At 41.3% G+C, this 18,528-nt stretch overlaps 1 pseudogene; it reads left to right on the top strand.

The window, feature by feature from the left end:
- The first annotated feature begins 545 nt into the window (after positions 1-545).
- On the top strand, positions 546-1,685 carry LOC148520055 (protein CFDP2 pseudogene; annotated as a pseudogene).
- Positions 1,686-18,528: the final 16,843 nt, after the last annotated feature.

The raw sequence follows: 18,528 nt of genomic DNA, 5'->3' as shown, positions 1-18,528 counted from the left end.
CCTAGCCTCACCCTAACCCTCCCAGGGGGGTGCCTAGCCCTCCCTCCCCCTAGCCTAACCCTAACCCTCCCAGGGGGGTGCCTAACCCTAAGTCCCCCCCGGGTGCCCTAAACCTAACCCTCCCCCCCGCTGCTGTCCGCTCGCGGCACCCAGCATCCCTTCGATCGGATGCTGGGCGCCGGTCTCCCGGCGTCGGGGAAATGTCAGGCGTCTACATCTAGATGCCCGGCATTTCATCCCTCGCCGGGATATGACAGTCGGGAAGCTGGCTGCCAGTATTAAGGCAGCCGGCTTCCCGACTGTATACCTATAATATACATTGCTACATTGGTGACCATCAGGGGCGGATCTAGACTTTTCATTTAGAGGGGGCGGATTATATATATAATAATATTAATAATATATGTAAACCAGCCATGTAGTTGTCAACAGCTACGTGCCGGTTCCAAGCCCGGATAAATGGGGAGGGGTGGAGAAAGAAATGGCAAACTACTCCACTATTACTGCCAAAATACTTTATGGATTACAAACAATCGCTTTCGAATATGGTGCTGGAAGGTGGGTCCCCTGGGCCAGAAGGCACCCAACATTCTACCAGGGAAGAACAACAATGACCTTCAAGTAACTCGAGCATTTATGATGTGGATTGGATAAAGCCATCAGGACTCTGTTATGCTGATGCAGCTTCAAGCGAAAGAAGTCGTCTGCGTTTTACTAAGGCTCACAACATCAGATCATGGAACATCAGTGGCATGAACACGGGCAAACTGAATATCGTTAAAAGGGAGATGAAACGTCTAAATATCGATATCCTTGGTGTCAGCAAACTTCACTGGATTGGCAGTGGATACTTTAACAGCGATGATTATGCAGTTTACTACTCCAGTAACGACAACATCAGTCGTAATGGAGTAGCTGTCATCATGAAAAAGAAAATCGCCAAGTCCATTCCAGGGTTCAATGCAATCAAGGACAGAATCATGTCCGTTCGTTTCTACGGGAAACCCTGTACTATCACTCTGCTGCAGGTTTTTTGCGCCCACTCCGATGCAACAGAAGAGGATATTGAACAATTCTATGCAGACCTCCAATAAGCAGTTGACCAAATTCTTGCTAAAGACATCATCTTTATTGCTGGAGATTTCAATGCAAACGTAGGCGAAGGAGAAGAGCCACTGGTCGCTGGCAAATTCAGATTAGGAGAACGGAATGAGGCCGGGGACCGACTGGTTCAGTTCTGTCAAGAAAATTGGCTACTGATCATGAACACGTGGTTTGAACAGCCTAAGCGCCGCTTATACACATAGACATCTCCTAACAGTCAACATCGCAATCAGATCGACTACTTTCTCTGCCAACAACAATGGAAAAGCTCAATACAAGCAGGTAAAACACTCCCAGGTGCAGATTGTGGCTCTGACCATCAGCTACTCGTCGCTAAAGTGAAACTCTGGTTCAACACCATCAAAAGGACGCCTACAATGCGATGTTTTGATACCAACAATATTCCAGCACAATATGGAATAGAGGTAAAAAAACGATTCGAACTGCTGAGTACAACTGGAAAAGACCCAGACGATCTGTGGGAAGAAATGGAAGCAATCATAATGGATGAATCGAAAAAATTTGTTCCGTACAATGAACCAGCAAAGAAATCGCAATGGTTATCAGATGCGTCGATTTAAATTTCAAGAAAGAGACGAACAACCAAGGCCTCTGGCAATAGTATCGAATTCAAATTGCTAAATTCGGAATTTCAGAGAGAAGCGAGATGAGATAAGGAACGTTACTGGAATGAACAGTGCACAAAATTGGAAGAGTCAAACAAGCAAGGCCACATTCGTGAACTGTTCACCTTTGTGAAGCAGGCACGTGCACCATTTACGTCACGCAAAGCAGCGACCATCAAAGACTGGAATGCTAAATTCCTACTGAATGAAGACCAAATCAAGCACAGGTGGAAGGAATACACAATGGAATTATATGCAGGCAATCGACCAAATCAGCCCATCGGCCAGGAAAACCCAAGTGGGTATGAACCAGATGTTCTAGAGGAGGAGGTTGCCTGGGCTTTAAAACAACTACCAAACAGGAAAGCCCCAGGCGTAGACGGTTTACAAGCCGAATTACTCAAGTCGGTACCTGTCTCAACACTAACAACACTTTGCCAGCAGATATGGAGAATAAACTCACGGCCCGAATATTGGACTAGATCAGTCTTTGTCTCGCTTCCAAAAAAGGGCGATGCACAGGAATGTGGCAACTATCGGACTATTGCACTCATATCACATGCAAGCAAAATATTGCTGAAGATTATTCAAAGACACATGGCCTACTATGTAGAGAAGGAGCTCCCAGACACGCAGGCTGGATTTCGCAGGGGTCGGGGGACCAGAGATCAAATTGCAAACCTGCGATGGATTATGTAAAAGACACGAGAGTATCAAAAGGAGGTGTACATTTGCTTCATTGACTACAGCAAAGCATTCGATTGCGTTGATCACGACAAGCTATGGAAATGTTTACGGCAGATGGGCATTCCGGAGCACCTGGAGAAACTGATGTGATCACTCTACATGAGTCAAGAAGCCACAGTCAGGACAGCTTTTAGCAACACGGATTGGTTCAAGATCGGAAAAGGTTTTCAACAAGGCTGTATTCTCTTGCCAGCTTATTCAATGTTTGCGCCAAAATAATCATGAGACGATGCAGTTTGGACGAGTCTACAATTGGAGTAAAAATCGGAGGGAGGAACATCAACAATATACGATATGCCAATGACACGACTCTGTTTGCTGAAAGTAGAAAATACCTAGAATATCTGGTCAGAAGAGTCAAAGAAGAAAGCGAGAGCATGGGACTGTATCTCAATATCAAGAAAACAAAGCTAATGACTACAGCAAGTGATGATGCAGTCCATATTGCAATCGATAATGAGGAAGTCGAATCGGTACGAGACTTCCCCTTTTTGGGTTCTAAGATTGATCTCAGTGGAGAATCAACTACTGAAATAAAGCGACGAATTGCACTTGGCCGCAATGCTATGCTAGGAATGATGAAGATATGGAAGAACAATGATATCAGCAGCGCAACAAACGCACAGTTGGTCAATGCAATTGTTTTTCCGATCTTTAAGTATGCGTGCAAAACCTGGATACTCAAGAAGGCAGATCGCAAGAGAATCGACGCTTTTGAATTGTGGTGCTGGAGGCGAATGCTGCGCATACCATGGACAGCAATGAATATGAACAAGGCAGTCCTAGAGCGGGTCAAACCAAAAATATTATTAGAAGGCAAGATCACCAAACAACGACTCTCGTATTTTGGACATGTCATGCGGGCTAATTCCCTAGAAACAGCGCTAATGCTTGGATTCGTCAGTGGGTCCAGGAGAAGAGGACGCCAAAGAACTTATTGGCTGGACACAATAAAGGCTGACACGAATATGCCCATAAATGACCTGAAGGAGGTGGTCAGAGAAAGAGAAGCGTGGAGTTCACTGATCCATAAAGTGTCCAAAAGTCGATGTCGACTAAACGGTTAATCATCATCATATATATATATATATATATATATATATATATACTGTATATATATATATATTATATGTATATATATATATATATATATATAGTATGCACACATCTACATAAATGGTATGAATAGTTATTGTGTTTTAATGTTATAATTGCCTCCCCCAACCCCCTTCTTAAACAGACCTCACCTCAGATCTAGTATGGGACAACCCAAATTATTCATGTGACCCTTCCTTCTGTCCCTCAGTAGGCATAAAGAGTTTCCTGCAGTCTGATTGGTGGATAGCTCCTGCCATCCACCAATCAGTGTGTGGAGACCTTCTACCACTGTGATTGGTGCATGGCCAGCACCATCCACCAATCAGCATCCCAGCAGTCATTTGCTGGTTAAGCAGACAGTGTCCGGCTACTCCAATCCTGCGAGAGCCGGTTCGCGACTCCGGCTCTCCAGCTGGTGACCCCTCCCTCCCGCCTCCCTAGTAATGCTCCTGCCAGGCTGGTAGCCTGTCAAACAGCAAATGTGTGTGACTTAGGGGGGCGATCACCCTGATCGCCCCCCCCCCCTGGATCCGCCACTGGTGACCATAGCACCCAAATAAGCAACACAGCATAAGCAACCAAGTGTTAGGTGCCCTAGTGGGGAGGTGCCCTAGTGGGGAGTAAGAAGTAGATGAAAATAAAGTAAGGAGAAGCACAAGAGGGTAGAGGGCCCTGCTCGCAAGAACTTACATTCTAAAGGGGGGGGCAGACAAACAGGCGTGACACCGATGGGATAGACAAGGAGGAGGGAGCATGGAGTAGCAGGTTAGGATGAGAGCTGGAAGGCTTTGATGAAGTAGTGGGTCTTGAGAACCCATTTGAAAGATTGTAGAGAGGTGGAGAGTCTGATGGGGAGAGGGAGAGAGTTCCAAAGGTGGGGAGCAGCACGGGCAATATGACAATGTTCTCCAATTTCCGATTGCAATAGCAGTCCCCATAGGTTTCTACAGGCTGCAGATTGCGCATTTTACCAGGAGAGGGATATGTGGGATCCCTCCCCGGTAATGGCGCTCACATATGTGCAGTCTGATGACAGTAGCATGCTGGGGGCCCTGCAGCAGAAAGTAAAGTGATCACATTAGTGATCACTTTACTTTACTCATTACAGGGACAGGCTCCTATTGAAGGCTCTCTCCCTATATGTGTTTCTCCATACATCCTGGCGGTACATAATTTCGTATTGTTGCAATAAGTGACAATAAGAAATTATAGTTATTGGGTCTCTAAATACTGATAATTAAAAAAACTGATAATTAATAAAGAGACCCCTTTATGAGCATAGATGGGGCCTTTGCTGTATAACTGCATGCTGCAGCCCTCTTATGAAGAGTCTCTCACCAAAGTCAAGATCTGAAGAAGGGCACAGCTTTCCCTCCAGAAGGTAGGTAATGTGTACACGGGAACACTGCAATTGAGTCTCTGGATTTTTTTTTTAGCTTTATCTTTCTGTCTTCTTTGGCTCTGTATAGAGGGTCACTCTCCAGTCTCTTTTGCTACTCTGCAGTGCCGGACTGGTGCCACAGAGCAGCACTCTAAAGACTGCGGAAAGGTGAGTAGAAGCAAAATATGGGTGCAGGGTGTGTGGTGTGGGCTCCCTGCACACATTATAGATATGCCCCATTGTTATTAATGTGTGTGTGGGTGTTTGTTTGTGGTGTGATGTGATGGGATCATGGAGTGTCATGTCGATGAGGATGGATCATGAATTTTTGATGGTATGTGCAGGGGTCTGGCATAGGAGACGGTCTCTTCACTCAGAGCACATCACAGGGACAGGCTCTTTCTGCCCAAGTCCCTCCAAATGCTATATCATACATGCCGGCACTATGATTGCATACTCCAATGCGATTATGGGCGTTAATATCGTACTCAGGGGCTAATTCAGCAATTATCGGGAATCTGCTCATACACAGGACCCATTCTGAGAGTGTGCAAAATGGGTCCTGCTAACACGCACGCTAGCCCTTGAATGCCTCTGCGTGATAGACAGAGGCAATACACCTTCTGCTGCATTTGCATTATTGCATTATTGCAAGAATCGCGTGCAGCTTTACAATTGCGATCCTTCCTGAATCAGGCCCTCAGATTACATTGCAAATGCAATTATTGATAAATGGGCACTCAAGTAATCTATTGAATTAAATTCAATTGAAATACTACACTATGGGGCATATTCAATTAGGTGTGAGCATAGCAAAAATCCCCCGCCTGTAAAGATTTCCCACAGGTGCGGGATTCTTGCTACTCAATTAGTTGCTGAGTTTCCCATTTTTTGAGCAGGGTGGGATTTTTTTCCCCACAGCCCCAGAGCTCGACCGATTTTTCCTAAAATCCATATTCTTATGAAAATGGTCAGGAATTGCTCTAGGGCCCCTGCACACCCCCCCCCCCCCAAATGACTAATTAAGCAATTGGAAGTTTTCAGTTAACTTAATTAGTCCAATATACACTTACCTTCTGGCAGCGCTGTTCTCTCTCCTGCATCTCTGGCATTCTGAAGCATTTCCTCCAATGTTTGCAGACTGGGTGAGAATGTATGTGAGAGCCCTGTCATGCCTGTCAGTGTGTTTGTGTGACCGAGTGACCCCCTATCATGTGTGTGTGACCCCTCCCGTCATGTGTGTGTGACCCCGTCCAGTGTGTGTGTGTGACCCCAGTGTGCTGTGTAGTCTTTTACCTCACTTTGTTCAGCTTCTCCAGTACTGCAGCCAGTCCCAGGAGTGGGAGAAGCAGCAGCCAGGAACAGCAGAGACCGGAGCTGCCGGTAACAGGTGAGATCTTTTTTTTTTTTTTTTTCACGCTTGTAAACTGCTGTAAACCCAGCGTGCATTTATTTAAAATTGGATACTGTGGGTATTGGGAGCGCGCATACAAGCGGCAATCTAAAATTTGTTTTCGAGGTCCGCGTGATTTTTTTGTGGATAAAACCTTGCGGCCAATTGAATATGCCCCAATATTGTGAATTTTTGCTTTATTTCGTTATGTCCCATTATGGAGGAACTGAACAGAGCTCCCGATGCCCAGTTTACCTACGTTCGGTATGCCGGGCTTCAGGATTTCGGCGTGGGGCTAATGAAAGGCGTCGGGATTTCAATGCCTATCTTTAGTCCCCTGCTGGGTTCTCACAGTCGGGAAGTCGGCGGTCGGTATTTAGACCGCCGGCTTCCTGATTACATTCTGGTTTATACACATTGCTGCATTAGCGATCATAACACTCAAATAAGCAACAGGATGTAAGCAACCAAGTGCTAGGTGCCCTGGTTGGGAGTAAGGAGAAGATGAAAGTATAAGTAAAGAGAAGACAAGAGGGTAGAGGGGCCTGCTTGTTAGAGCTTAGGTTTTGTTTCTTGTGGTGCCCAGATAAGGACTATTCTTATTTTTCTGTTTATAGTAATACATTAACCCTGGGCAGACAGAGAGGTAAGAGGGCCCTGCTCGCAAATTTGGACTCCATAAGGAAATGCTGTAGGAATTGGATACATGATAAGTGCTACATAGAAAGTGCTAAGTGGACTGTATGATCCAATCATACAACAATGCTGACAGCAAATCAGAGGGTTGTTTGGGTGAGGAAAGAATACAGGTACATTTGTTTGAGCTGTGTAGAGGGCAGGTAAATAAGTAGAGTAGATTAGGGTGAATGCATTTGTGTTATATTTTGCATTGTTCTCACCAATATTTTGTAGATTACAATACATATGTAAATTATTTTCAGTGCGTATAAGTTCATCATGTATGATGACTGGGATACAAACAAGTATGTGCCTGTCATGGAACCGGAAACTTGCGGGTGCTCATCCCTGCACAAGTTACAAAATGATGATGATGATGATGTGATGTTAGTGACACTGATAAAACAGCATGGCAGGTTTTGGACACAATTTTCATTTACGGACTAAATACAAATTGCATCTAGCACAACGTGACCCCTCCATGTACTAAGGAGCCCCATTCTAAGCGCCGGCATCCTGACTTGTCATCCTCCACAAAACATACCTACAGAAAAACAGCAGTCTTTGGCCAACATTGTACTTATGCTAATAAACAAAAGCTTGGGCAAAGTGGTTGCACTCTGCAGCATATTTCCCCTTGTGCTAAGTCATAATGACCCACATTGTTGGTATAAAGTATACTTTTCCAGGTTATTTTCTGAAGTATGCATGGCTGCAAAGTATGTATGAGTGCTGAAAGAGTTATAATGAACCTGTGCACCAGCGCTGAAAGGTATGTCACTGATCTGACTGCTAAACGCCACTCAAAGCTCTGTAAGTCCTGCAGCCACTGTTGGATTTTACAAATAACCCTATAAGTGCTTATCCTCCAGTGTGGCTGCTAAAATGACATCACTGTCATAGCAGGTTCTTCCAGAAAACCACAAGTTGGCATCTGAAAGATCTAAATAGAAGCATATGAACTGTGTGGAGAGATCCTACGTCAACATGCTGTGTACAATGGCCAAACTGTTCTTTTAGTTGTACTTTGCATTAAACAGTGTAATTCTGTCATTCATCCTACAGAAAAAATGCTGTATTTATTTTTAATCACAATTCATTTTATCTGCCCATTGTTAAGTATAAGGAACACAAATTATAAAATAACAGACACATATTACAGAACACAATTAACACAATTACTGTAGACATGACAGGCAACATCATAATTTTACTCCTATATATTCTGACTGTGCTATTTATTGTCAGTGATAGTATACACAACCTGGATAGTGAGCAATGTGAATAGTTGTCACCAGAGTCATGCAGGGCAGGATTTCTTCTTACCCTCTTTTGTCGGCTGTCCTATGGGTATTTCACATCGATGAGTCACTAATGTCACTTTAGTCTTTCCAGCCTTTCCTCAAGGTTAATTTAGCTAATGGCTAGGACTCTGTGCAGACAAGAGGAACAACACATACTGTATATACAAACACAGCAGGTCCTAATGAGCTGTGACCCCTTTGATGCTACAACTGACTATTCAGCTCTCCTTCCTGTTGTCTGTACATCACACAAAGGCAAATAGTGTCAGCACAGGGAGGACACAGGTTCCCGAAGAACAAGTCACTTACTGCCCCTGCACGTCAAGTGTTATTGTTGCCATTTATTCTGCTGTGTCTTTTAGGTAATTTGTGTTTAAATTACAGATGTTACAAGTCCAAAACTTCTTCCAATAGATAAAATAAAGGCTGTTATAGAACATGTAATATATAATGCATCATTAGATTCCATAGATATAACACATAAGTAAGGGAGCATAAATAGGAAGTGTCACCTTTTTTCCTCTGTTTTTCTTTCATTTAAATAGAACAACGATGTTATTGATTTAGTTAATGACACAATTACATTGTAAAATCGTAAACTTGAGTTGATCATTGTAGAGTGCTGCTTGTTACACGCGGTAGCAGAAGTGTTACAGGGAGGGGGATGTGTGTTGGAATAAAGATTTAGCTGCACTTTCATGCTTCATGGTAAGCAAGGGAGATGTTATACTGTGGATCTCTGTACACATATATTTAACTATATATCTAGATATTTATATATACCTATATATCTATATATACATATTTTATTCAAAAATTATAAGTTCTTAGCAACTTTACTAAGCGCAAACATTCGCCGTTTAGATGATAGTAAGCAGTAGAAGGACATTCATGAACCAGCAAATAAAATATTTGCAGGAATAAAACCCCTTTAACTACAGCCTTGTCATGTAACAGTTAAATATCATCGGGGTTCTGGGTCGCCAGTAAAACCAAGTATCCGCTAGTTTAGCTGCGTATAGATTTATTAATTTAGGAAACGCGTTGGGCAGCTGTATTGGACTCTATGAGCCGTGAGATCTCCCCTGTAGTATATCATTTGTATTCGGTGTGTAGTGAGTCACATGACTGCTCCATAATGGAATGTATAACTGTCTGTGACGTTTAATCACACCTGGATATGAGGTTCATATCGTAGGAATATCTTGTTGGGTTTAACATTGAAACGTATTTATTATACAAAGTAATACGCTCTTTACTGTAAAGTAAAAAGTGTATTAGAGTACATATCGACTTTCTATGAAATGTATATTGTCACAGAACTCGGTGATGGCTGTTCTGTTCATGTCATATATTTTATAGTATTTATAGGATGGGGTACATATACTGTATGGTCCATATTTTTTTCGATTTGGAAAGCTGCCATTGGGGTTAGCACATTTTTTCAAAACGATTTTTATTGGCTATTAATGGGCTATATAGTTCTCTGCAAAAATGCCATCTAAACAGAATACACAGAACTAATTCATACTATGGAATTTATATAAGAAAATTATGTATCAGTAGTGAGAACGATACATTTCCTCTGACCCTCTATCAGTATAATGCTTGATATAATTTCCAAACAGAACATTAAGTTGTTCTACTGATTCCTAAATGGGTAACATACTGTAGTAATGACCCTATATGACAAATGTTTATTTCAGTTTGGTCCCTAGTCCCTGATAGACCGAATTACTATGGAATAATTGCACCGTGTTTGAGGTGACGCTAAACTGTGGCATCAGGACGCAGAGAAGCCTGTGCTCTCAGATGATGGGTAAGGGAAGACGCAGAGAAGCCTGTGCTCTCAGATGGTGGGTATGGGAAGACGCAGAGAAGACACTGTGCCATACAGAAAAGTGAGATAAGATAACATAAGACAAAAGGACAAACAGTTTAAGATTAAAAAGGTCACTTATCTGCAAAACAATTATTTCCCACGATAGAAGAGGTTCTTAATAAAACCAAGCAGAGTTTTTGTAGCAAAACATTTATAACGATGTAACTAAATAACACTGCATTAAAACAATCCTACAAGTCATAGGATAAGTGATATATTTTTTAACGCTGATACCTTACATAGATTTATAATTTTAGCATGGGACTAATATTGTAGAAAGGTTTACTCTGTTTTTTATTCTACCGTTACAACACTAACAGAAACTTCCACAAAATACTCAAGATAGGATTAATTGTGAAATCATGCATATTAATATTAACTTTGCGGTCTCAATGCAAATTCAATAATCAACATGTGTATTTGAAAGAGGAGTAAAAATGTAAAGTACATGAAATAGAGAGAAGAGACAGAGAGAGAGAGAGAGAGAGAGAGAGAGAGAGAGAGAGAGAGAGAGAGAGAGAGAGAGAGAGAGAGGGGATTTTCACAGATTTCTACATAAAATTATTATAATAATACTGGTAATAGTAAAGAGAGGAATCACAAATTGTAACTTATGATCAAAGTATCTTTGTGGCTGAGACCCGTACCTCAGATAGCGAAGCTAAGAAGCTAAAACGTGCTAAACATTTATTATTCTTCGACAAAAAATAGATATCCAATATCGGAATGATTTAAGTATTTGGGAATGCTTTATTTGATGACATGTTCGTGAGGTGTCCGGGTACCATTTAATTTACTCTGTATATTGTATAGGATGATCACTTTACAAAGATTTCCAATATGTGTATATTGATATTTAACGATATATTTACCAATATGTGCCCAGTCTTTGTATATATACTACTATTAATTGCCAATAAAGAGTAGAAGAGTTTGTTCTGTATATTTTATAAGATAATTATTTTTACAAAGATTTCCATTATGTGACGACATATCCCATACCGATTCCTTAGCAATATGTGCCTAGTCTATTTGCATCTGATACATCTGGGCATCTGCATGTCATTAATGTTTAGTACATAATAGTTCTATGTCCCCGCCGCTGGTACGTGAGAGATGAGGGTTTTCTGTGATTTGCACTAATCGATTTCACATGGTGGATGAGAATATCCTGCAGATTGACATTCACCATCATACAATGATACAGTCATTTTAGGAACCATAGATATTCCTGTTAATGGATATACATTTTACAGAATTAGTATTTTCCGTTACATTACTAACAAAATTCCCCATAACACAGTACAATGTAAATAAAAATATATGCAAATGTTCAAGTATTATAATATAATGTATAATGAATATACATCATTTTCATAAATTATTTTAAAACGTATGGTAATTATTGATTAGTGTGTGAGGGTGAGGAAATTAGAAATACAGGGACGTGTTTCATTCTAACCAATAAACTAGTATTGCATTTCTTGCCAGTCAACATTATCAATTAATACAAATGTTCTGTATGTGTAAAAGTATTTAATCAAATATGTCAAATAATCGTACTGTATGACTTCTGTTATATTTAAATAATTGTTTAACGGGTATACCTTATGTCGTTAGCACATTAAGCCATAAATACAACACTTTAACAATAAAATAAGTATTGAATCTGCATGTAATAATACATCAACCATACACTACTTATATTACCCATGCAAGCACTATATAGAATTAACATGAAAACACTACACAGTACATGACACTGGTGGATCTGGCAGGGAGGAGGTTACTTCACAGCAGAAGGCTTATTTCCAGCAGGGTCTCTATGGTCCTTAGCTGTGACCTGTGTTTTTAGCAACCAGTCAGAGTACAAGTGTAGAACATGACTATCAGGGGAAATAGTATTTCTCTCCCTGGTGCCCCTGAGCTAAGAAGCAGAGAAGACATAGGGCAATAATCAGGATCAAGGTGTTTATTCTCTCGGATCATTGTGATAATGACTCTAGGGTGACAGAACTCCTATGCAAATGATGGCATACAATGTGCTAAGGAGGTGATAAGAATGGTAATTACAACTAACAAGGCTAATTAATCTGGTACTTGTTCTAGTGGACATACTCACAGGTGAAACGTGGCCCCGCATGCCGCGTATAGCACCATACACTCGCCTCACCCAAAACTGATGCATACCTTCAATACTGTAGACAGTACCATTGCGGGCCTCCTAGTTGTCTATTAACCCCTATAATGAACTTTATGTTGAATTTAAAGCACAGTAGCACAGGTGGCTCCATAACATTGCCAGAGTATGCACCCACATGATAATATATTAAAGCATCATTATACAAGAGTCTCATTAAGATCATAATTCATTTTTACTTTAATTCCTCCCTTTTGGATCTGCAGGCTTGAGAAGTTTCTATAACACACAATGAAATAACCCGATGCAGATATGTCTTTGGGTGGTCTTTGTGTTCTCATTATGTTATGAGATCTCGTTATATCCATGCAATATGGGACTAATCATTGTTACATTGCAGCAGAGCGCATGTACAACATTATGAGCGTGCTAGTGGCAATGGACTTTTTATGCCCCTTGCATGTGTCCATCGTGATGGGACAGCCCACAAGTCAATGAGCAGTAGAAGCTACGAAATAGGTGAAAGTGGACCATACCATTCCCTTCATTAAAGGTATGTTTTTCTACCATGTTTTGCGGGGCTTATTCAATTTGGGGATTTGACAAATCACTTCCACATACTAATACAACATTTAGCACTGAACCACAGCAATCTATCAGCTATTAGATGTTTGGAAATTGGAAAATGAAAGCAAGTGAAAGATTGGGTGACTGTGACCATACAAATTATATGTTTGAATGCATTTTTAGCCAATGACGCTTTGTTAGTGACTTCAACTAAACTGTACTTAAAACAAATAAATACATTTATGTATTGTGGCTTTTAAATATGCCACATTTGAATGTAAATAGAATAACTCAAATATATGATACTTGCACACATTTAGAAACTTCCATTTCTGTTTGTCAAACACAAAGACTACAGGATTGCAGAAGTACTTAGGCTCATGGACCATATTTAAGAAAGTGGAAAAATCTAAGCAATGATCCCATAATGTGTTTATTTCTCTATTTAGTTATTTATTTATTTTGTTGCTATTTTTCAGGTGAAGAATGGGAGTTCGCATTTTTCTTCACATAATGCCAGTGGGCAGGTTTTGAAATACTGTATTGTATGAAGAAAGGGGGAAAATACAGTAAAAAACAGTTTCAAGCTCAACAAAGACAACATGCAGATAAATTTAACCATTAACATTTGCTCAACATGTATTTTGGATCTCTGATATTTCAGATTATAGTTTAATACAATCTGTAGATAATTATTAGAAGTAACTAGATATAGTAAAGTTATCCTTGCTTAAGTATTTTTATTCTATTATGTACTATTCTTACATATTCCTTATAGTTTTAATTGTACACTTTCTGACTCTATAGACAAATAAAGCCCTATTCCATTAATACATTAACCTGTGAGAAGTAAGTATATTTCTTTGGACTCTACACCTCTGACCCCTGTATGGTTTCACATAGAGGAGTCTATTCAGTGAACAAAATTTCACTTAAATCATATGGAAATTAATTTAAATATCCCAGCTATGTATTAATGGAGAAGATAACATAATTATCATCTCTGTTAATGCCCGACTACTACTACATCGCAATGTAGAGAGCGTCATTGTTCCCTACAGCGCTTAATGCTTTTTGCTAATCAGGAAAGTTTACCTTATATAACGCTATCTGAGAATGGTGTTACATGAGGAAACTCCTTATTTCTGCTGAAACTGCAGGGACAGATGGCTCTCGTCCAATCAGTCCCTGCAGGTGGCCATAACTCCTCCCACTCTCCTCCCCTCATTTGGCAACTGCACTGCAGCTCCCAGCAGTGTAATTGCAAGGCTTTGTAACAATGCATATATATATATATATATATTCAGTGTGTATATTTATATGTACACCAGTAACGTGCAGTGAGGTCACTAAACTAAGCTTCAGTGTCCATTGATTCTCCTACCTGCATCACTGTGTCTTCTCTTGCTGCTGCTGACTGAGTTCCGATCTTATAAACACTGCAGTGCACTTTCTGGTCACATGACACATCCATGGTGTCCATCAGTGCTCAAAGCACTCCCCACATACTCAGAGGCATGCCTCTATTTGCTCTCTCTATATATATATGAAGAAAACAGAAAGCCGGCACTCCTTTGCTAATAGGGTCACAGCAGTGTTCAGTGCCCTCCTAGATGAACCCCTGAAACAGGGAGACAGCTATATATTTGATTGCGGAGGCGGCACTCAGAACAACTTGTAAGAAAGACAATGATCGCTGTCAGCTTCAATCATCGTTTCAATGCCTATAGCATTTTCATCCTGATGAAAATGCTATAGGCATTGAAACGTTGATGATTGAATCTAACAGCGGTCATTGTCTTTCTTACAAGTCGTTCTGAGTGCCGCCTCTGCAATCGAATATATATATATATACATATATATATACATATATATATGCATTGCATTCATATTGCTCCCTTCCCCACGTGCTCCTCCATGGAAACTCCACCTGTGAGATGGAGGAGTGTGTGGGGGAGGGAGCAATATGAATTCAAGGCTGGCAAATGATGGGAAAGTTCTATATATATAATTTACCTATAAATATATACACTATATATGCTGTGCGGGGATGGGGCATAAGCAGAGCAGGACAGTCTTTACGGACAATGTTGTCCCCAAGAAGATAATTGCTGAATAGCGGCAAAAACTGTAGAGAAAAAGAAAAAAAAAATCAACATTGGCTAAAAATATTCAGGCAATTATGAACATTGTTGCTGAATAGACCCAAGACTTATATAATGAGACAATATAAAGCAATATGTTATTACTGCACACTATACAGTTGCAAAGTACATAAGTGAACATGGGGGAATCGGTATGAAATACCGGCTGATGCATGGCCGACAGTTCGATTCCTGGCAGCGTCAGTCCGAGAGATGCAGAGATCCCGGCAGCGGCAGCCCGACAGCACTGGAAATCCAGATCGTACAAACTAACCTAACCTAACCCCCCTAATCCTAACCCTCCTTAGGGGTACCTAAACCTAACCCCCCCCTTCCCCGCTGCCTAAACCTAAGTCCTCCGGGGGGGTGCCTAACCCTAACCTTCCCCCGGAGGTGCCTAACCCTGACCCTCCCTTCCCCTAGCCTAACCCTCCTAGGGGGGTGCCTAACCCTAAGTCCCCTCGGGTGCCCTAAACCTAACCCTCCCCCTGCAGCTGTCCACTCGCGGCGCCTGGCATCCCTTCAATTGGCATGCCAGGCGCCGGTCTCCCGGCATCGGAAAAATGACAGGCGTCTAGATTTAACTATTTTGCTAGTTTTTAAGTTTGTCCACCAACTTTTTTTTTTTCGCCCCCAAAACAAAGCAAAAAGTGTTAAATCACTGGAAAAATCTTTACTTTATATAACGACATCTCAGAATGGCGTTATGTGAAGAAATTACATTAAATTGCCCGAAAACTGCAGGGGCAGAGGGAAATTTTCCCATAAGTCGCTGCAGCATCCTGTAACACCGCCCAGTCTCCGTCCCTGCTTCCCGGTGACCGCCGGCAGGTAAGACCAATTAGAGTCTGTTAAACCTGCCAAAAGTGATTGACATGTGTATACAGGCTTTATACTAGCCTGCATACATGTATATTTATGTGCGATTATATTTAAAATTTATATATAAATGTTAAATATAAAAGCACATAAATATAGATGTATACAGACTAATATAAAGCCTGTATACACAAGTCAATCACTTTGGACAGGCTTTATTTGCACTTACCCGTCTGCGGTCACCTTGAAGCTGGGACGGAGACTGTTCGGAAGCACATGACTGCGCAGTAGCAGTTACAGAAGGTATTGTTTTTGGAAACCGAAAACAATGCCTTCTTTAATGCCTTCTTGTTACCGCAACCGCTGTCCCTGCATAAAATAATGATGCATAGCTTCCATACATTTTTATAATTCATAAAAAATCGTTACAATGTTGCCTGATAATATTCTGGGCAACTTCGTCACTTTTGCTGAATAGACCCCTGAGTACTGTAGAATATATTGCTCTGTAATAAAATGAAAAACAACAAATAGTGATGCCGCCCACCTGGTGGTCCTCCCTTGATGCGACCGCACCCCCACCAGTACCTGGGGCCATCAGAGCTCTTGACATCCCTGATGGGTTTGAATAGGATGCAAGCACAAAAATGTTTAACTACTGTAGCATTGCTGCAGGACATACAAGTGGTGGAGATTAAAGGAAGGACAAGACAAGTATGGTATACGTAGATCAATTCTGCAGTACACATGGTGGTGAGGGGGCGGTGGGAGTATATTAGAACAAAGAAACCTATAAAAGATTATACTGTACAAGTGCTTGGGGGGACCAGTATGTTATATATACTTTATACAGATATATAAGAGATTATGTTGCAAGAAATACAAGTACTCAGGGGTTGGAAGAGGGGTGGACCATTATGTTATTAATTGACAGACATAATAAAGATGATGCAGGGTTGGAGAGCTACCATACATCTGTATTAGCCTAAACATTCAGAACCCTTAATCAGGCCCTGTACATATGTTTGATTAAAAATGCATTCCCACATATACTTTTTTTTTGCTCTGCAACATAAAATAACATGGAGCTGGTCATTTTTCCAGGATGTCCTCCTAAAACTCAGTCGTACTTTTGCAAAAAAACACTCTATGGGGGAGATTATATGGTGCCACTGTCTCTTAGCAAGAAGCATTTGGTTTCCGCTCTAAAAGCTCTTCAGGAAGAGAGCATAACCGGTATACAGGATACGTTCAATATCCCGGCACATGGGATTCCGGTGGTCAGAATGCCGTCACCCGAATCCCGACACCTGTCAGAACTCTGGTGGCGGCATCCAGACCGCCAGAATGCTGAAGAGAAGTAGTCGGGCTAGGGTTCGGTTTAGGGCACGGGGAGGGGGAGATTAGATTTAGGGTGTGGGGAGGGGGAGGTTAGTTTTAGGCACTAAGGGGGAGGTTAGGTTTAGGCACCAGGGAATGAGGGTTAGGGTAGGAAAAGGGGGAGGGTTAAGATACCGACCGACAGTTGTTGGTATCCTAACCCTGTCAGGATGCTGGCGTTTGGATTTTGAATGCTGGGATACCGAACGCTGGCATCCCGTACCCATCAACCGGGATACATACGTTATGTTGGCAGTGAAAATGTTAACATACAGTATGTCATCTGTATGTCAACACGTCGACACTACCACAATGTCGACAATTAACCCTAACAGTAACCCTAACTCTTACACTAATCCTAATTACACAATATTCTCTATGTTGACTAGTCATATGTCGACATTTTGTCCACATGAATGTCGACTTGGTGAATGCATATCAGTGTAACCTCCTTTTTAAGACAGAGCCAGTCAGTCACAAAGCTCCTTAAGGCTCATACACGCTAGACGATAAAGTGAACGATGTGGATGATAACGATATCGTTATCGTTCATGGTGTTCAATATCGTCCAGTGTGTATGCACATTATCGTTAACGATGCATGCTCCCGTGATATCATCAGATTCTGCAAGTTCGGTGATGTGACAGGGTGATGTCACTGAAGAATATCGTTAATGGTATCGTTCAGTGTGTATGCTCAATGTCGTTCCCAACATTGAGCCCGGGAGTTCAAAGGATAACACTCAGCGATATAGCTCATGGAGCATATAATTAAAGGTGTATGAGCCTTTACTGGTAACGTATTGATTATGGAAGATGGAGAAGGGGTTGATTGTGCTATGAGCATACATGCTGAATAGATGGCATTTCAAAACCTCTCTGCTCAATAAACAATATATCACATAACTGGATGCAATAGAAATCACATAACACCTAACAAACTGCTAGTTGATAGCAGCTTGATGAAAAGACTAAGGAAAAATGAACAACACCATATTTCTAATTACAGGTAACCACATCATATAAATACTGGAATGCAGTTTTAAATGTGTAAATGATACAGTTTAATATACATTCTTGGACTCATGCAGTTTATTATAATGACACACAAATAAGTCATAGCTGGGAATCACTGGCCTATCAGTGTTGTACACACTGCCATTGGCTGTGGTTGCTTTCCTTGCAGTATAGGAAGACAGAAGAGGTAAAATGAGAGCCACATCATAGGAACACCTTGCATCCTTCAAACCCCTCACTGTCACCCAT

This window comes from Taudactylus pleione, unplaced genomic scaffold (genome assembly GCF_031769625.1).
Source record: "Taudactylus pleione unplaced genomic scaffold, aTauple2 ptg000178l, whole genome shotgun sequence".
Classification (NCBI taxonomy): Eukaryota; Metazoa; Chordata; class Amphibia; order Anura; family Myobatrachidae; genus Taudactylus; species Taudactylus pleione.
This window is presented reverse-complemented; position numbering and strand designations above follow the sequence as displayed.